The sequence below is a fragment of the Coffea eugenioides genome, chromosome 4, assembly GCF_003713205.1.
Source record: "Coffea eugenioides isolate CCC68of chromosome 4, Ceug_1.0, whole genome shotgun sequence".
NCBI classification, from domain to species: domain Eukaryota; kingdom Viridiplantae; phylum Streptophyta; class Magnoliopsida; order Gentianales; family Rubiaceae; genus Coffea; species Coffea eugenioides.
Window position 1 is genome coordinate 36290024 of NC_040038.1, and position 22394 is coordinate 36312417.

The window sequence follows — 22394 nt, forward strand, 5'->3', positions numbered from 1 at the left end:
TTCTATGCCAAATGTCTACTATCCTGATATGTTGCATCAATTTTTTGCCAATCTAAGGAAAGGTTCTGACCCAACTGAAATATTTTCCAGGGTTAATGGGGTAGACTTAATCATTGATTCTGAAATCGTGAACTCCATTTTAAATACTACCATTGAACGTTTATGCAAAGATAAGATTGCTAATTTCTTTTCTTATGAAGAGCTTCCTACTGCTGCAAATCATTTTGATGGGACAAAAATGTTAACCTATTTCAAAAGAAGTTTTTCCTCACCTGCTAATGCTAAATTGAATGATCTGGCCCCTGTGAATTTAATTGCTTTTTCTATCATTTCAAACCTGCTTGTGCCTACTGATGGCCACAGAACTGATGCAAACAAAATGGAGTTGTACCTCTTTTATTGTTTTCAAGAAAAAATTCGTATTGATTTTGGTTTTGTCATGTGCAAGTTCTTACTTCGCTATGCCACTGATTCTCGCAGAAAATTATCTTATGGAAAGTTTCTTCAAAAGATTTTTGAGTTTAACAAAGTCCCTATTCTAGGTGTTTGTCCTAAAGAAGCATCTTCTTATGCCTTTACAAAAGGGTATTTTGAAAGGAAAAATCTTGTTTTCAAAGATAATCTGTGGGCTTATAAGGGTGCATTTTCTAGTGAACTTAGGTCTAAGACTGCACATGATCCTTCACCCATTTCACTCACTCCCATTCACCCTAGGAAGTCTGCCACTAAAGCATCTTCCTCTTCCAGTAATGAAGTAATTGAGCTTCTTCAAGAACTCAAACAGCATGTTCTTCTTCTAGAACATGGTCTCATGCTCACCATGTCTTCTGAGCAACAAACTGCCTTTCTTGACAAAAAGAATCTTCTTTTTCCTCCACCTGTGGTTGAGGAAGTCTCACATGACAAAGAACCTCGAACCACTGATCCAGGTTCATCAGTTCCAGATCCGAATCCAGCAACTCCTGTGACTCCTCATGGCCTTTCCACATCAGACAAAGGCAAGGCACCAATTGTAGAAGCTGCTGAAGATAATGAAGACACTGAAGAGGAGGATCTCGACCAATATCAGCTTTCTCGGAGGACACCTGGATCCACGTAGATCATCATTTAGGACATTTGCATTTTGTTTGTCTCTTTTAGAATATGTTATGTTATGGATATTCTCAGTTTCTTTTGGTGTGTGTTGATGGATGATCTAAGTACTGAGGTGTAATATAATGGATATTCTTGTTTATGTTTAAGTTCTGTGATGTTTCTAAGTATCTTGATGGAAGTTATTGGTGATGTTTAAGTACTGGTGATGTTTGTTTATTCTGTTTATGTGAATGGAATGAATTGTTTTTGGTTTACATTTTGGATAAGATGTATTTGTGTATAAGATGGATGTTTTTGGTTTGCTCTTTTGTGATGACAAAAAGGGGGAGAGATCTGATTGATGATTGATAATGTTGGATATGATGAATTGATTGATGGTTTAATTAAATTTGGATTTTGCTGATGGATTGAATTGGTGATATGTTGGTTGTGTGTTACTTATTTGTCATGATTTTGGATGATTGTCTAAACTCGGTTGGGCAGTCTAGTGAGGGGGAGGTTTTCAAAAGTTCTTTGATTCACTATGGCAGGGGGAGTTCTTGTCTATTTTGAAAGGGGGAGCTTTCATTGCAATCATCAAATTTCATTTCAAACTTTTGTTTTGTCATCATCAAAAAGGGGGAGAATGTTATTCTTGGTTTTAATGATCACAAAAGTTCTTTGAAATACAGTCCAAGAAAGTGAATACTTTGATCAGGCCTGATGGAACAAAGAAAGCATTGTTTTGTTCCGATCAAAGATATTGTCTTTTAAGTGTGTCATTCTTGGCACTTTGAAATGTTTATCTAATCTTCTTCAAAAACAAGTGTTTTTGTCTATCCAAGAATCAGGTTCGAATATGTCATCAAAAGCAAAACAACCAAAATGTGAAGCAAAAACAGGACAATCAGGTCGGACGGCCGAAAGGAAACTGTCGGACGTCCGAAAGGATGAAGAACATCAGGAAGGAAGCACCGTCGGACGCTCACATAGAAGCATCGGACGTCCGGAAGGATCGGACGCTTGCCATCGGACGCTAATCAATCGCATCGGACGTCCGAAAAATTTCAAGATAACTTGCTAGCTCTCGGCCCAAGGTCGGACGCTGTGCTGTCGGACGACAAAGAACTTATCGGACGTCCGAACCTCAACTTGGCTATCATCGGACGATTGGTTCGGACGATGATTCGATCGTCGGACGTCCGACAGCCCCAACGGCTAGTTGACTCTTCAGCTGCCTTCTATCCGTTGGAAGCATTGATGAAGCCCATTTCTGGTTCTCTTTAAAATCAAACTGGTCTGAACGAAGTAGGGACTTTTGCACACTTTGTTTACAAGATCTAGTGAGATATTTTAGCTAGAAAATAGTCTCCAAAGCAGATTTGTTTTAAAGTGGTGTGAATTTCTGTTGAGCTTTTCTTTTGTGAGTGAAAGGATCTTTAGTGTAGCTCTGTTGAGGGTTTTCTGAGTGATTGTAAAACTTCTTGGCTTGACTAAGTGAGGCTTAGGGCAAGGAGGAAGTGCTCCCTCCATTGTACATCTAGTTGATCGACTTTCATCAAAGAGAAGTTGCTCTTCCTTGTGTTTGGTCTTCAAGTTTGGGTAAAGCTTGGTAGACACTTGGTTTGTTTCTCCATTTTACATTTCTGTTTAATAAAATCTTCATTGCTTATCTATACTTGCTTCTCCGATCAATATTGCTATTGTCTTCTAATCTACTTGGTTGATCATTACTAAAAAGGAAGGTAAATTTTCATTAACGAAAAAGTGCATAAACTTGGTTAAGATTTTAATCAAACCAATTCACCCCCCCCTCTTGGTTGTCTGTGGGACTAACATACAGCTTAATTGTGTCTATGAAACACATAAGATAGAGCAATGAAACTTTGCATGAGAAGACTAACCATCTACGCAAGGAGGTTAATCATCTTAGAGTGGAAAAAGATAAGCAAAAGGTACTAGTTGACATGTTGTTAGAGAGATTTCAGGAGACTACCACCTTTCTTGAGAAGCATGATGCTGCTTATCAGGCATTAACAATGAAATATGATGAAAGGAGGAACTGCATTTTTAATTGAATAGATAATCAGATGCCACTTGCACCTCAGATGTTAGGATAGGCCCAACTATAATCCAATATTGATGGTGAGACAAATAACGAGTCAGAATTTGACTCTGAAAAAGAATAAGTAGAAGATGTATCAATATATGATAATCTAGAAGGGGATGAAATAGGTGGACAGGATGGTGTCGGTAAGGATAACTTAGGAGACGAAAATGTTGCCAATGATGCAGATCCCGCAGGCAATGACTAGTAGAGATAATTTACGAAAGTATTATTTGTTATTTGATAAATGTTACCTGGGACAATTAGTTGTATTGGATTTTATAGGTGGACAGGATGGCGCCAGTAAGGATAACTTAGGAGACGAAAATGTTGATGATGATGCAAACCCCCCAGGCAATGACTAGTAGAGATAATATATGAAAGCATTATTTGTTATTTGATAAATGTTACTTGGGACAATTAGTTGCATAGGATTTATGATGATTTGTTCAGGCTATTTCAATTTATGAATTGCTAGCATATGATCAGGAATCTATGAACATTAGATTCGCCAGTTAGTCCCTAGAATAGGAAAGAACTTTAAATTTTAGTATGTACTAGAATTTGATAGAATTTCTGAGTTATGTAATTTATTATCATCATACATATTTGAGTATGATTTCTCTGAAAAAAAAAGAACTTATCTATTTAAAATAAAATATTAAATTATTTATCTTAATATTGGAATTCACCTTCTCGTTATGGAAATGACACCAAACAATAGGCAGTGAAAACTGAAACAATACCACCAACAATGAAAATAACAATAGAGCTAATGACAATGGATCAAATCACAGAAATGCTAACATGAATATGAACCTTCAAAAAATAGGCAAAATGAGAACCAAACATACATGATGGTGCATGCCGAAATGGTAGCTACCTTAAAAGGAATGGTATAAGCATTGCAGGGGCATGCTCAAAATTAAGCGTAGGTAGCTCAATCTCAAATGGCTCAAACTCAAGCTCATGGATAGGGTGAGACCCACGTTTATTATGAATAGATGGAAAGATCTCTTGCAAGTCACAACAATGGAGCCAACAAAAGTAGACCAAATAAATAGAGAGAAGTTGGTGACTTACTGTGTGAATTTAAACACATCTAAACTACTAGATATCCATTAGTTGGTTAATCAATCACAAAAGATCTTTTACGATATAGCTACTTATAACCCCAATGTAAGTGCATGAGTTGAATTGCAACTAAAGCATACAAAGGATTTGTTTTCTTATGCTCTATATCTATTTCTTGGGAAGGTAGATATCAGGAAAAAATTAAAAAAAAATGGAAGGTTGGGTTGTGGTTAGGGAGATAGGGGTGGTGATGTTGTTCCTAGTTTAGTTTTAACAAGAATTGAAAGGCGATAACCAGAGATGGATGATCTAACATGGCAAAGGGATTTACATAGATATGAGTTAACAGTAGGCAACGATAATAGTCATTGAAACCAATGGAGGAAAATTTTGAAGCTCAATTGATAAGTTACGTGCTTGATGTTGGCAGAATAACAAATCAATTAGGCTCAATTATGTATCTCAAGAATAGTCTCAACTATACACTCATACCAACTTTTGTTCATAGGGCTCAATCAAGAAGAAAGGTATGTCTCTTTTGTTTATAAAAATTATTATTATATGGAGGGACTCTAGCAATACATGTATGTTATCCTTTGATTGTGTACTTAATAGAGTTTTGTTAGGGTGAAAATTTAAAAGAAATGAATTCAAAATTCCAAAAAAAATTTAAAGAAATACAAGAAGAATGGAACTTTATTTTTATGTACTTTGGTAACCATCTTATCAGCTTGGCAATGTTAGTTGGAAGAGAGGTGTACTTTGTTGGCCCTACTACTAAATCATGCCCTTTCTTGGAACCCTAAAACTGACCCCAAAACTGATATAGTAGTAGTATATTAGTAATTCAGAGAGCTTTCATCTCCTTTTTCTTTTATTGGTAACTTTACAGCAGTAGCCTTAAACAAGGCAAAAATGTATGTTACCATTACTTTTCTCCTGTAGCCTTCTTGAAACTCAAAATTACTACTTTTCAGTTCACTACAAGAAAGTTCCCTCCTCAATTCACTGCCTTTACTTTGCTCCCACAAAAATTTCCACTGCTGAAAAAGCATGCCTCTACAATCACCACCCTTAGTCTCAACTATATCTATTCTTGCTTTTATGTTAAGCACTTAGGGTATTTTTATCACCTAAAAACCGTTTATTTCTTGGTATATATATGTATGTATGTATATATGTATTATAGTTATTAAATCCGATTCGGGGAGGAACCTGGCGAAAGAGGTGGGTCAATGAGTTACTATTTTAACCAGTGGGTGAGTGGTCCAACTGGTGGGTCACTAAATATACTTAAATATTATATCTCATACTTTATTATATGGTTAAAACTATAATAAACTATACCATAATAAATGTTTAGTTAGTCTAATTTATTATAGAATCATTAATTCTTATAAGAATTAACAACCTAAATTTGATTGGTAATCCACCAAATTTCAAGTATAAAATTTTATCTAAGTGTAATTATCTAGTTTATTTATGAATTTTAAGTGCAGAAGTTTATTAAGAACGATATTTACCTTTAAAATGAATTGTGTAATACGTTATTTTTTAACTCCATTTCATAACTTATAGAGTTTGAGGACTAATAAAATGTTATTAAAAGATTCCAAATAAATTTTGTTATGGAGAAATAAAATAAGAATAAAAGTGTAATATATAATATAAGAAGGACTAAACCACTAACCAATGAGTTGTTAGTCCGGTGATGGTTGCACTTCACTCTCATACATAAGTCCCATGTTTAAACCTTGACTTTAGCATATTTACAAATTTTCCCACTATAATATATAACTCGGGTTTTTACAAAATCGGCCGGTTCACCGAGTTGTTCGGTTGAACCGTCGGTTCATTGACAAGTTAACGGTCTAATTGCTTGAACGATCTTATTAACAACCTAATCCGGCTTAGTTGCTGGTTCATTGGGTTGATCGATTGAACCGCCAAGTCGGGTCGGGTTTAATAACACCGGTATGTATGCATATGTATATATATATATCTCCTTTCCATTACTCACCTTGCAATGCGGACTCATCTATAGTAGGAATGCACTGATGTTCCTACATAAGAATGCGCGATGTAAAGGTATCACAATAGGCAGCGCTGATTTTATAGTTATAATGTTTACGGTTGATTTTATTGAAAAGTAAAATGTAAAAGTAAAATATGTTTATAAATAGTAATTTTAACAACTTGTATTTAGGTAGTTAAACTAAAAGTGACTAAATACATGGTATAAAAATTGATTGATTAAAATAATTTAAAGAATGAAAAAAATGAACTACTGGATCAAAATATCTAAAAATTGTATGTATTGGAACGAATGTCACGTGCGGTAGGGAAAAATTAAGAAACTAGTTTTGTACTCATTCGTTAAACGGAAATCGTCAAAAAAATAATAAATTATTTAGTGAATTTTATAAAATGTCTATATAAAATGCAAACTTATTGTATAATCTATTATAACATTTCTTCAGTATATTACTATGTGCACATTGTTGTTCAAACAGTCTCTAAATCATATAATGTAAATTTGAACATCTAATTCAGTGAATAATAATTCAAAAATGCTAAAAATAACATTTGACAATTTAAAAAATCCAAAAACTTGAAAATAGATTAAAAAAACATTGGCTTTGTATGGATTATGAGTATTGTAATGAATAATTTTTTGTTATTCGATCAAATGGCTTGACCGGATAAGAATAACTCAATCTTGTATGGATAGTCGATTTTATGAGAATACAATAAAGAATTTGCGTTTGGATAGTATGTTCTATCCTTGCAAGTATAAATTTTTTTTTACCACCGATTTTTTGACTATATCACATTATTCACCTAAAATTGCAACCTCATGCAATGAAAGTTGACTGTATGTGCATTTAATTTGCAGGGGCTAAATAGTTTTTCATTAAATTATATGAAACCAGCATTAATACAGATTACATCACTTTCAATACTAAGAATTGGGCACACTCTTGTGATGCAAGCATAGACCAATTAGGAAACGTACACACATGACAAAAACAAGCTGAACTCTTGCAATTTAAAATGAGGCTGACTACTTGGATTAACCTTATTCGCCTCACATATTTATTAATACACAACGGTCATAAATTCATTTACCCCTCACCTTCGTCTCGCACTCCGATACGCATTCCACATTCCGTTTGCTAGTTCATCCCTCATTTCATGCCATTTATTGACCTCTTCTTGTGAGGCACTTAGGGGTTGAATTTCTGGCATTGGTGGGACCCCTCCTTCTCCCTCGATATCCATCTCTTGATCATGATCATTGAATATATCATCATCTGGCAATTCATCCCGTATGAAATTGTATAAAGTGCTGCAAGCTATCACTACATTTATCTGTGTATTCATATAAAAATTAGGTACAGGACCGCGTAGGATGACGAATCTCCTTTTAAGCACCCCAAAGCATCTCAATTACATTTCTGAGTGATGAATGGCGAGTATTGAAAAGTTACTTTGGGGAGGAAAACCCATGTCGATCCTGTGCAGGTTGTCGAGGTGTTCCACGATAAGGTGCAAGGAATCCAGGAATATTTCTGTATGCTGAGTCCACAAGGTAGTATTTCCCTAGAAACACCAGAATGAAGGTCGAATATAAATAAAAACACACTCGGTCTCTAGTCATATACTCACATACCAATTAGAAAAATAATTGAGTGCACCTGGAGGGGGCATTGGAAAATATGTAGGTCTTGCTAGTGCTCCATCCAAGACGCGTGCATCATGGGTGCTTCCTTCCCAACTAGCATAAATATATGAAAAGCGCATGTCAAAATCACAAATGGTTAGTAAATTTTGAGTTGCTTGGCCATGCCTATTCGTGTACGCCATTTGCTCTCCAGGTGGAAGATGTGCTGGAACATGTGTACCATCCATTGCACCTACAGCATTTTATAGATTTTGAACCCAAAAGTTAGTTGCTAAACGCATAAGTCACAATTGAAACACAATCATTGGATTATGATGCAATGTTTTTGGAAAAAAATCACAAGCAATACTGTATATTACTAGTATCAATTTCTTCTATAAATACTATACCGTAAACCACTGGACGAATCTCCGATCTGTGTAAATCTTAGAATGAACTTCGTTCTGCCGTCTTGGACGAATGAGAATTTTCCCCAACTCATAAAACCCCCATAACACCTCATGAATGTTCCTGCATATGGTTTCCGAGGAATGTTGGAATCGCTCAGCAAGGCACCGCATTCGATGATTGTGAATTAACATAACTAATGTCACGCATAATGCTTCCTCTATGAGGACTCATTTTTGTGGATTTTGCGGGACATATCCCCCACTCACAAGAATGTCACATAAGTGCATGAAAGAATCCACCATTATTCTACAGTTCTCAAGTACTCTTGCAGGATGGCCATGAATAACTTCTTACACATAATCTCTGCCAGTTAGCATGCTATTTCGGCATGATAGAGGCAATATATATCCGGCAAGCCGTTCAGCCACAGGGTTGAATAGAATAACCGTTGTCCACTGGATAAGTTGCCTGTCCTCGTCTTCGTTATCATCATAATTTGATGATGATCCCCAAGTATTCCATCTACCATCCATGTTCCTAATTTGGCCGTGAATCAAACCTAGTGTACAATTCATTAAAGAAGCTCTGGCTAATTTGTTGGAGAATGACTAAAAGTATTTTTTAATCAAATATATCGCTTGGGAAACGTAGAACTGATTTTAGATGTATCTAATGTATAATACCAAATATAATCCGCTTAAATAATTTGACAATCATCAACAACCAACAATAGTACCCAACATTCATGTTTGGAAACCAACTGGGTAGTAATTAAGTATATGCATATACACACATATATATCTCCAAATTTTCCAAGTTTGTAACTCTCATGCAATAAATAATTTGAACTACCATTATATATATATATGTATATATATGGACCATGACCACTTCACCTTAATTTTAAAATTGCCCAACACCAGAGATATGGCTCTGACAAGTTATTAACCTGTGCTGGGGTATGGGAGTAGCTACTGAGAGGCTTGGTCGCCGTAGACGAAGCAGGATTCCTATAGTAGCTTTTCTTTCTGGGTTTGTGAATTTAGTAGCAACTATGAAAACATAGTAGAAACTGATATAAAATTTTGCTTTATATAAATTAGACTGGAAAAATGTTTTGTAACTATTTGATGCTATCGACACTACACATAGTGCACACTTTGAATCATTATGACGGGTTGGATAAAAAAAGCTACTGCCAAATAGTGCATCGCGTGTTGGTAGCTTGTTACTGATTGATAGATCTTTACTATTACTCAGACAACTTAGTGGAAAAAGCTAGCAGTGAGCAAAATCCTACTGGGGCCATAATTGATGTTAAAGGCCATCCGGGTTCCCGTGAAGGTTCTGAGACCCATGTGCATTTCCTGCAAATAAGCTATTGGGCGACTTTATGTGGGTCCATCTGCATCCCAAAGCTTCAAAAAAATCCAGCAAGCCGTTTAATTCAAATGCAAACTTGCAAACTTGTCCGTATTGAAAAGCTACTCAATTCCATATTTAGCCTCTTTGGCTGCGAGACAAATTGTGGGTTAGGAGTGATTAAAAAAATGATATGGACATAAGCAGGGCAAACTGAATTTGTGTGCCATCCGTGGGTTTGAGACTATAGAGTTTACACAAGTTTCAAATTCCTGCTTTTAGGCACAAGTTTACATATATATAAGGTCTACCTGTGGCATATATATATATATAAATCCAAAATAGCTAATCAACATTTTTGGTTAAGAACTGGAGCTAAAAAATCTGCTGGTATGTAAATGCATACAATTGTCCTCAGTCATAAATTGTAACCCAACACTAGGAGTAGCAACCGGCTCGGACAACATATAAAATTAGTACAAGTACACCATCAAATTTGTAAGTCAAAGCGATTAAAAGTCTCAATTACATACATACTACAACTGTATCTCTAATGGCAAGCTAATTAGATATAAATCCGTAGGACTGGGAAATTTTCTGGTTGAGACAAGCAATCCAAAATTGGTCACTAACGACACGGTTGTCCCAACCCAGCCAGTTTCCTCAAATAGTAAATGACACCAGCAGCTCGCAAGAGCCATTTCGGGTCAAGAATGGTGTCAGCATACCAATACTGGAAGCCTTCATCGGGCTGAAGAAACATGTGGCACCACCTCTCACTATTTTCAAATTCTTTCATGCATGCAAGCCGTTTTCGGGACCACAGATCAATTGGCTCATGTTTTGGGTAACTTTGGTCCCAAACCTTTAGCGTCGCTACACACCACTCATTTCGTCTAGTGTTTTTCTTAATTTTGATCTGTCACAACTTGCCAATGCTGGTTGCTGCGTCTCGCAGAGCTTCCCCGGTCTTCTGAGACTTAGTGCTCCTTGAACCATCGTAGGATGACGTCCCCCGACTCGATACCGGTCGTTTACCCGGCCTACCGGTCGTTTACCCGGCCTACTAGCAATGAATTCGACTTCTTCATCCCGAATAGGAATATAAAGATCCTCTCCCTAAAAGTCTGAAGTAGGTCTGTCTACCTTTACCTTTCCCTTGCGCCTTGATGCAGAAGTGGTGGTCTTTTCGGCAGACCAAGGAGAGTGGTGGACATCACTCTGAGTATATGATTGGGCATGCTTTTCTGTGGTTGATCGACCCTCACGAATATCTGTCAATTCATAGAAGCAACCGTAGCTACGCTCTTCTTTGAATCTAGCATAGAATTTGTTTTCCAACAAGTCATGTGAAATGCCGGCTAATTCGAAACGACAAATGAATACAATTAATAGAACATGCATGGAAATGTAATTACAAGCCACACTTCAAATAAGTAACAATTTCTGCGACCCCAAAGCAATATTTAAATCGCAGCACTAATGGAAGATATTTAGGCCAGCATGAACCATGATCAGGGTATCTTAAACCATAACTTGATTGCACCAACCAATCTGGTTGGTAACTATTTCAGCGCTCCATCCATTGCAAAATTTAAATCCCATAAGCAATCAAAGGAATTGATAGTGCTGACACAAAAAATACACCCTCAATTTTTATAGTATCAACCAAGCTCAGCACTAATCAAAGATAAAAAGTCTTGCAACTTTTAAATAAGTCATAATTCGAGTGACTCTCAAGCAGTGACAGATCCACATTATAATGATTAAAACAGGGTAGCAATTTAACAAGGCAAAATATCCAGCTGGACTATGAAAGCAATTTGGGAAGCCCAAAATTTAATCACATTAATTTCTCAAGAATTAGGGGGAGTGACAAACTGTATCTCAAAAACAAGCAAGAAACTCTAAGCACACTGATGAAAGGAAGTAACAACGAATAAAGTATGCAACTGGTGAAAAAACATAGAAATGCCTTTTCATCTCCCAAGCCTGCTACTTGCAGCAAGTTACAAGGCCAAAAAAAGTGTTGGGTTTAATTGTACCATCTCAGTCATTCCAAAATTTGTGGAACTGTACTGAAGTTATACAAAATTCTAGTCACTTGAAGCTAAAAAATGGAGACATAGTGGAAGTTTACCCGCTTTAGAGCGCTCCATTTTTCATTCATAGAATGAAAGCACAGAAGCTCTGAATTAAATCCAACTCCTATCTCTGCTGTTGACTGCGACATCCCCGATAAGCGAACAAAACACTTCCACTCGGCTTCTAGCCTATAGAATTTTGACCGATATTGCTCTCACCTCAAGTTGACGTGGCACTTGTCATTCATGTGTAAGCTCAGATGGTGCCAGTTTGACTTGCCCTTTTGGTGCTTATCCCAAGCACTATTCCTATGCCATTCTACAAGTGTCGCTATAAAGGATGCCTCAAGTGTAGGGTGGTTTTTCCAATCGGCTACTTCAGAATCATTAGTCATCTAATACAATAAACGTACATAATCCATAGTCAAGCGCAGGTACATTGTAGAAGAAAACACAAAATCATAAGTGGGTGCTGATACAGCAGTTTGTGGAATCATTTACATACCTTTATGAAGTAGTTTCTCATACAAGCACCCAAATCGTTTGAACCGCTCTCGGAATATGTTTGCTAGACTGCATTAAAGTGAAATATAAACAATAGGACTGAAGTTAGGGGCTTAATAAAGAATGTGAACCATTCATATGTGTTAGCTTACAAATACTTTTGGTGTTAGTATTCAAAAAAATATGAAAGAGTTTTTTTTGGTAAGTAATATATACTAGTAGCAATCTGGCCAGGATTTTACATGACCGAGGGTCTTACCGCTGCCCTTTTAGACTCGACAGCGCTTATGTGGCATATAAACGTGGGTACGATGAAGAATGGAGGAACATAACAGTTCCACACCAACTGGCTGCTAAAGTAAAAAAATGCAACAATAATGAGTGAAATTCAGGCAACAAAAAAGGACTGCATGTGGTAATGAATTTCAGGCAACTAAGTGCACAAACTGCAGCTTTGAGGACATACAATGTAATTTTTTCAACTAATGTCATAACTAAGGTTGTCTTCCTATATCTGTACATATAATTTGAGACAAGCCTTCATCTCTATGAAATTAAGTGCAGATTTATTTTGTACAGGGATAAGTACTTGATTTTGCAATCTAAACAAATGGGAAATAGGAAAAATAAAATGGGCATGAAAAGATCACCAAATGAAGTGTAATCCTCTATTTGTGCAAGTATAACACTAATATTGTTTCCCCCAACTAACAACCAACACCAACAAAAAAAATCATTAACACATTAGAAGCCATATAGCTGACATAGCGAATACCTAGAATACACTCACATATGTTGTAAAGAGGCATCTCCATTCATTGGCAGTAGGTTCAAATTGCTTCATGGAGCAAATTGCTCTAGTGGGCTAGGCAAAACATGGAATTACCAAACTGAATTTTTGCTAGGGCTTAACAATGTTGGTTCCATGTCTGTAGACTTGTGTGACTTTTTCAAATTAAGTGCATTTAATTTTTGAAAAATGGCAAACTTAAAATAAAAAAAATGAGCTAGTGTAGCAAAGATCCACAAGGAAATATATATCACCAAATACTATGAAAGTATTTACAATGCAGGAATTTGCATATGTTTCAGGAACGAAGATTTAGCTCCGACATGTTGCCAAACCCTAATTAAATTGAAAAATAGGACTTTGTTCATATGTTTCTGTTCATAAAACTGAACTCAAAAGAATCAGCACATCCTTGCAAGAAAAAATCCCAAGCACTGTTGGCAACCAAGGAAACGTACCTTGAACACTATGAATTGGGTGGAAATGCAGAGAATTAAATACGCCGGAGACGATGACGGTCGATGGTGGAACAAGCCGTTGAGCGATGTTGAACCTTAATCAAACTGTACTTGATTGAAACTATCAGATTGGTGTAATAGGAAGTGGAAGGTTTTTTCACCCAAAGCTGGTTACTTCCTTGATCGAACAACTACAAAACCGGAGTCTAAGATAATGCTATGTCAGTGAATGGTTGGGGTGATAAAGAGGGGGAGTAAAGAAGAAGACAGTGAAAAACTAGAAGGTGTTTGTCGGTTTGCACAGACTTAGTATAACGGTCAGAAAAATGTTTTGGCTTTTTACTGTTTTGGGATAGAAAAGTGGGGATGAATTATTGGGTCACGGCAAGTCGCAAGACATTTTGAATCCTACTGTTCCAAAAGTAAAAAAATGAAATACACTATAACACTAGTAGTCCAAACAAAGCCATAGTAAATAACATCAAAGAATATTCTACTTTTCAGGAACTTGTTTTTGTTGTTCTTCTATTTGAACTTTCTCATCCATATTGAGGTGCAAATCAGCATGCACTGATTTTTCATTGTCACTGCATAGTAGCAAAGTAGAATAATTAAGTATAAAAAATAAATGATTTATCACACCTAAAGTTGTGTGTGATAACACATGATAAGTACTTTATATGGATTATATTTTATGGCTATTTTAATGAGATTTAATAATATTTTGATCAAATTCAAACGTTAAAAATGAATTTATCATAGAAGTTGATTCTTGAGCACTGTGATTAAAAGATAGAACTTTCGCCTCTTTATACTTGTTCATTTGGTTAATTTTGTAGAAAAGGAGGCAAAAAAATTTGAAGAATTTTGATTGCCTAAATGAAACAAAGAAAGCAAGATGGATTTATGAGTTAAAATTTGTTGCGCGCTGGGGATGAAACCTTATAAGGTTTCTCTTTGGCATTTCAGAAAATTGCATGGAAATTGGCCTAGAATCCTCAGTAAATTCCATTTGTTTCTTCTCTTGATTTTTCCAGCTAAAATTTTATGCAAGTTGCATAAGTTGTGCAACTTGGTTCTTGTTGATATATACTTTCTTGCTTTGGATAGTAAAGTGATTAGACATTTTGGTGGTTAGAAGATCAAACTCAACAATTTCAAAAACATCTTAATCTCATTTCAAATCTTCTTGATTCCGTTAGACCCACAAATCTTAACTTTTGGAGCTACTTTTTATCAAAGTTCACGTTGGAGAAAACACAAAGAGGGTTGAAAAATTATACTATATATAAAAGTGGTTAGAGGTGATACTGTTCATGCTATAGTAAATTTCCTCTGCTCTTCTTTTTTAATATTGGATAGATTCATGGGTATTTTGGTCTTTGGTATTTTTTTGATCTTTTGGGGTTAACTAGACGTCGTCCTTGTCGTGCCCCATTTTTTTGAAAAATAATAAAGTGACGAGTTATAAAAATGAATTTTGTTTATTTTAATTGAAAATGAATTTTTTTAGAAAAATAAATAAAGAAAATGGGTCTAAATGGGACTTTAAACGTTCGACGGTTTTGACCCAAAATAATAGTTTAAAAAGGGTTTTTAATAAAAATAGGAGTCGACACTTGGTATTGCGTTAAGGTGTACCAAGTCACCTAAAATGAATTTTTAAATAAAAAGTAGAAAAAACCCTTTTTAAACGACTCCAATTTTTCAAAAATCAGAGAAAAGTGTTCGGGAATCACGTTTGAGGAAAACGAAGGCAAGGATAAAATCCAATGCACCCTTTAAACCTAGCCTAGAGCTAGTTGCGTGATTTAGTCAAATTTTTTTTTCTTATTTTAACTTAAGAATTTATCACATTTAGATGTCACTATATATGGATGCAAAATCTAAACCTAGTGGTGGATCGAGTGGGACAAAATATCTCTTTGAGGTTTGATTGGCATCGAGCACATTGATTGTGACGGCCAAAATTGATTCCTCGAAGAGGTCACAACAAATGCAAGTGATGAGACTTGGAGGTAAAAGAGTAAAATTAGGATTTTAAAAGATGCAATTGATTGAAATTTAAAGGCAAAAGAGATTAGTGTTTTGGAAAATGAAATTTTAAAGGGAAAGGGAAATTAGGGTTCAAAAGATGTATTTTAGAAGAAAAGAGAAAATCATGCATGTATGCCCTAAAAGGATCAATGCGACATAACGGATGCGGGGGACTAGATTCGTGACTTTAATTTTCCCTTTAATAGAGGGAATACGAGCGCGCTAAGGTTAGAGAGTCATACTCGTCCATATCCCATATTCGAGGGGTATTTCCTATCTAGTCAAGCAAATGATCTAATTTAGTTCTAATTTTCTTAAATGAAATGCAAGTCTAATATCATGTCCCACACATAGGGATAAGTGAAATAATAAGAATCCTAAAAAGTAGAAAAATATGCATGAAATATAGTGTTTTGTCACACAAATATGATCTAACGCGTGGATGGTCCCTGAGGGTCTAGCATTGGACTAGCTTATATCTATAAGTTCTCACTAGCGTTGGACTAGTGTGGTAACGTCATGCATTTATTATAATCAAGTAAATCATAACAAATATAATAAAGCAAATAAACATATAAATCACATATAGCACATAACTCATAAGTATAATATCTAGATGCAAAGACCCTAGGAAAACAAGTAAACACATAAGCACATAAGCATGCAAACACATAAACAAATAAAAGCGAATAAAGATCTAACTATTACATTCGAAGGGCCCTAACTACAATCTAAAGGGGTAAAGAATGAAAAATAATAACCTAACTATTACAATTTGGCATTTAAATGTCTCTAAAATAATTAGTAATTAAATTAAATTAAATATACAAAACTAAAAACAAATAAAATGAATAAGTAAATAAAATAATTAAAAACATAAAAAAAACAAACATGCAATTACACACATAAAATCACATAGGAGCACATAAGAGGATTTAAAGATAACACAAGAGGATACCTCCCTTTGAAGTAGTAGCTAATAGGGGATTGGATTGCCCTATTTAACTCCAAAATTAACAAAAATCATCAAGACACCAATTTAATTAACAAATAAAAGCAATAACATGTAAAGAAATGAAATTGATTAATTAAAACATTTAAATGAAAGTAAACAACATATATTCAAGAAAATTAAAACAAGTAAGGACCTAATTGGAAAAATAAGAAAGTTTTAGGGGTCAATTTATAATTATCATAAAGATTAAGGGTGAGAATTAAAGAAAAATAAAGTTTAGGAACCTATTTGTAATTAAATTAGGGACCTAATTGAAAGAAAATTAAAGTGTTTAGGGCTGTAGTATAATTAGTGAAACGTCCAGGGACTGATTTACAAATTCTATGACCAGATTCTTAGCCAAACAGGTTGTTGGGCCATTTTATTAATTTCTTGGGCTAAAATCCCCTTCTGGCCCAGTCGAAAATCCAAGCAAATATGCAGGCCAACCCTCATTTCTGACCCCAAAATAAATCCAACCAGTTGATGGGCTCTATCATCCCAAGCCCACATACAAACCCAGCATACAATAAGCTTCTTAGCCCAATTATTTAACCCAAAAACAAGTTTCTTTTAATATTAACCAGCCCAAATGGATCAAACATAATAGGACAAAACGAAAATAATTGGAGCAAACATAAAAGAGAAGATATCAAGAACTTCCGCGCGGGTCGACCCACCGGAAACTGGAAAATTTCCGGCCAACTCGGCTGGAGTTTCGCCGGAATCGCATTTCTCAACCTTTTAACCCCGGATTTTTACATAAACATGAATATTACCTCACATTGAACTTAAACAAGCATCAAAACGACCCAAAAAATGCATAATCATGAAGATGTATGGGATCTAAGTTTCTTAAACATAAAAACCCATAAATTCACCCAAATAGCTTGCATGACTGTCGAATCGAACTAAGAAAGGTTGGAGGAATACCTGATGAAGCTTTAAACCAAACTAGAATCGAGAGAACGCGAGTGGAAGCCGATTATGAAAGTTCCAGCAAGAGGGTGGTGAAACCAGGGATGATGAGACTGTGAGGACTTGTAAAATCCCTCATATTTTTCTTAAAATTCTTTTTTTATTTGGCATTTATTCCTTTATAATAGATTTACTACTCATTCACTCCCTTTAAGTTCCTAGTTAGTGTAAATTAGCGTTTTCGCGTATTTTGGCCGCGTGATCACTTGGTGAGGTGTGTGTACTAGATTTGGTAGTTAAGAGTGAGTTTTATATAAGAAAAAGTGTGTGATTAGAAGTGATAATAATAAGTGAGTGAATCATAAGTTAAAACCCTAGTAAGTGCGAAATAAGGAAAAACGGCTTGAACTGATGTATACTGTTCGCTAGCGATTGAATACACCACTTGACCACCACTTTATTACCTTAATATTCTTGTTATTATTGCAGAAATATCAGCCCTTAATTATTCTAGAGAGGGCCGAAATTATTGACCAAAAAGAAAGGAAAAAGAAGAAAAATTGAAGACTTAATCTTGGAGTGACAAGTGGCAACCATCCAAAGGTTGTTTGACAAACCAATTTTCTTCATTTTTATCACCAAATTCACTTCTTTTCCTCTTCCTTTCTGCACATTTCAGCCGAGCTTGAGGAGAGAAAACACCAAATGAGAAAATTCCAACTTCCACCTTGAATCATCTTAGTTTGAGAGAAAACAACCAAGTCAAATCGACTAACATTTCCTTTTACTGCTTGGAAGACTTGGGGTGTTGAAAGTTTGGGAAGAAAGAGGTTTTGCACTTACAAGAAATATTTGGAAGGTATTATGGCTGCCTTTCCTTTTTCTCTTCTTAAGTTTTGCTAAAGTTTGGATAGAAGCTCTTAATTTTGGTTTATGATGGTTAATTACTGATTTTGCATGATATGGTGGAATGTTTAGCTAGGGTTTGATATTTTTAGTTGTGATTCTTGTTTTTATTTAGTATATAATGTTGATGAGCTTGGATAGGGACTTGGGATAGTGTTTCAAGATATAAATGTGATTTTCAAGCATTGAATCATCAAATTCCAGAAATTGTAGGCCAATCTGTCCTGCTTCTGACCTGTATATCCGGGTATGATAAAGGCTGAATCAGGTCTAGGTCAAAACATGAAAGTTGTAGGGAATGAATTTATATAGTGGTCTGCAAAATTTCAGCTCAATCGGAGCACTGTAGGGTATAAAATGACTAAAATACCCCTGACTGCCGAATGCCTTTTTCGCGGACAGTTTTCTGTGTTCTCTGAGATTGCACATTTTGACCTTGACAATGCATGATTTGGGTGTTGATGTCTTCATAGGAAATATAGTTCTCTGTTTTAGTTTCGAAACGGTATAAAATGTACCCCAACCCGATAAGCGTAACTTCAGTGGTGATCGAAACGCTAAGAGACGTCAAACCTGTAACTTTGGCTTCATTTTTCACTTTGATCTATATCAAATCAGCATTTAGCCAAAACACGAAAATTTTAGTTCTATGTTTCAGTTTTCTAACGCATCAGAAAACGTATCAATTAGACTTTTGTAGCCTGAGTTATTGCAATTTGAATCCAGTGCTGACAACCTGACTGACAATGAAATTCTGGTTCTGTAATCTGCAATTTCGACCTAGATCAACTATGAACTGGGTTGACTTATCTTCATAAAAGTTGTAACCCTTTGTCTTAGCTTTGAAACGCTATCTAACACACCTTGATCCGATAACCACAGCTCCAGTTATGGTCAAAATCGTGCAATTCATTTTCATACTGTTTTCATTTCCGCTTTGCCATTTTTGCCACTTTGGCCGTTTTAGTCTTTATTTCCATTGTGATGGTTGTTCGACGGATAGTTGAGTATAATCTTCTATCACAGGCAGTGACAATCCGGACGGAATCAGTGGACCCGTATAAATTACCTTGATTTACGTGCTAATTATTTTGGGTGAGTAATTAGGTTTGTTTATCTAATAAATTGTCAAAGTGATTTGTATATGTTAATGGATACTTGGGCGAGGGTGTATTTTATCTCACTCGACCTAAGCCCATTCTCTGTTCTTGATTCAATATGTGAAAATACATGCTTGTGTTGAATTGAACCCCTTGTGTTGTGTGCTGTTAGGGTGATTACATGACTTGAGTATTTTGATGAGTACTTTGTTGAGAGATATCCTTTGTTGAGAGATTGGATATCTCAAGACTTGGTTTCATCTCGATTCCAAGGGTAGACGGACTATTCAAGTCGGCCGTGGTTTGGTCGAAGTTAGTCCTATGCTACATTGGGATTTTATTTTTTGTTAAAGCAAAGTGATTTTACTTTTGCTCGAGCTGCTGTGTGTTGATAATTGGCCAGCGGGGGTTGATAAGGTGAACGGGAAAAGTATATGGAGTCTATGGACTATGAGTATTTTGGTTGACGGAGTGTCAACAGGTGGTCAAACTCGGGGAATTGAACTGGTTTTGAAGCCACTTGTATCCTACCATTGTGATGTTACATTTTTGTTTATTGATGCGAAATAACTTGGTTTACTTGTTTATTTATATGTTATGGGGATCGTTCGGAAAGGTGTTTAGTATAGGTGACTTTTGGTTTGTAGAATAGTTGATTTTGTCCTAATACTTGATATAAGTTGACTAGTAAGATGTATATATTTGTTGTGGTGGTTATAGTTAGTAACTTTTCTAGGGTTTACTTTCTGATACTAGTGGTGTGTATGGTTTGATATAATAATTTAAACAACTTTTGAAGATGTAATAGTGTAAATAGAACTTTTTTTTAGCGTGAAATCTATTTTCTCGTTTTTGGTACCGAGTCCTCACGTGAGTTAGGCAGACGATCTGCTAAATCCTTTGGTACGCCTCTGGGCACGGTGGGGTCGTCACAGGTAGTATCAGAGCGCCTAAGTTAGAGGATTTAGGCAGTTGGAAAATGTGTTATAGAACATATAAGTATTCGATTGTCTTTAAATTAAATCGTATCTATTAAGATGAAATGCTGGAGAACTGATTAAGTTATGTTTTGTTGTGTAGGTATGGAGGCTGGTGGACCTAGCGATACCGGTGGAGCTAGCGATGTCGGAATAAGAGCCAAGAGTGTAGGTGGATCGGTGAACCAGGTGGTGTGCCGACGAGTCCTTAGATATCAGAGAAGGGTCGAGGAACCCTATATACTGTATTCTCCTTTTGGTCAAATGAATCGATCGTGTGAGTGTCGACATACTTATGGATACCCTGACGAGATTGTTATGGCTATAGATGACGAGCGTCGTCGCCTAGGTAAGGCGGTTGACACTCTGAGGGCACAGTTGGAGGAGGTCAGAGGAGTGGGCCATGGACAGGCCATGTGCCTCCGTGACCTCGAGGCGGGGTTACGAGTTGAGGAGGAGCGGACGTATACCCTCGGTCGTCAATTTGAGGAGACCCACCGCCACCTTTTCGCTTTGAAGGAGCAGATAAGAGAGAGAGTTCGGAGTATTATGCGAGACTGTGAGGTTCTCTTGGATGTGGTTGCAGAGACGCCACTTAGGGCTGGCGGCGCGGAGCCGATGGATGAGATAGACTCTACGGGTTCTGTAGGGGATTTCCGCTAGGGCCGTTACTCTGACTTGTTTTGTTGACTCTTTTGGAGCCGGTGTGCTCATGAAATAACATGTTTTGTGCTGGTTGGATATTGGCTGTTATGTGAACTGATATGTGTATACTTTTGGCATGAATTGCATATATATGTATATAGTTTAGTGTATATATGTTGATATTTTGATTATTTCATGCATTTTATAATTTTCAATGCTTTGAACTCGTCCCATATTTTGTTCCAATTATAGAAATTATAAAACAATCAAATGGAGACCTGTGGTCGAGGTGAAGGTAGAGGACGAGAACAAGGAACTGAAGGGGTAACCAATGAAAATGCAAATAGGCAAGCGGAGACCCAGATTGCTACAGCCATACAGCGAATGGCTGATTTGTTAAAACAAATGGTCAACCAACAGGGTCAAGACTAGGTACAGCATCCCGAAATCATGAGGGAGAGGACCGTGCCTTAGAAAGGTTCCAGAAGTTTCTACCGCCAAAATTTTTTGGTAGACCTAACCCTGACATAGCGGAGAGTTGGTTGGATCGAATGTTAGATATTTTCGCTGCATTAGGATACGCGGAGAAACAGCAGATAACTTTCACTTTTTTTCAGTTTGAGGGGGCGGCTAGAGTCTGGTGGAATGTGATTCGAGCCAAATGGGATAGAGAGCAGACCCCATGGACATGGGTTAATTTCATCCGTGAGTTTAATGAGAAGTACTTACCATCACTTGTTCGAGAAAGGCGAGAAAATGAGTTTATACGACTGCCTCAAGGAACCATGAGTGTGGCGAAGTATGAGACGCAGTTTACCAAACTCTCTCGTTTTGCTCTGGATTTAGTACTGACAGATCAAAAGAGAATTTGTCGGTTTGTTCAGGGTTTGAATGTGGAGATTCAAGAGGCACTGGCGGCTGCTCAATTGGAGACATATAGTCAAACTATTGAAAAAGCACAAAGAATTGAAAATACTAAGAGTCAAGTAAATACTTTTCATGATAGGAAAATAAGACAACCTGATACAAACAGTTATATTGAGGGACAGAGTTCGAGGAGCGAGCCACCATCTAAGATGGGCCGAGGAGTCGGTGGTCCACGATCAGCAGGAATCTCGAATCAGGGAAATTTTGAGAAATGTCAGGCAGGGAGAGAGACCCAGAAAGGTACCTCACGTGAAGGTTCGACATCAGGACCCAAAATGACATGTGAATTTTATGGGGCTGCTAACCACATGAAAAATAATTGTTGTAAAAAGGAAAAGATCGGAAATGCTACCGATGTGGTA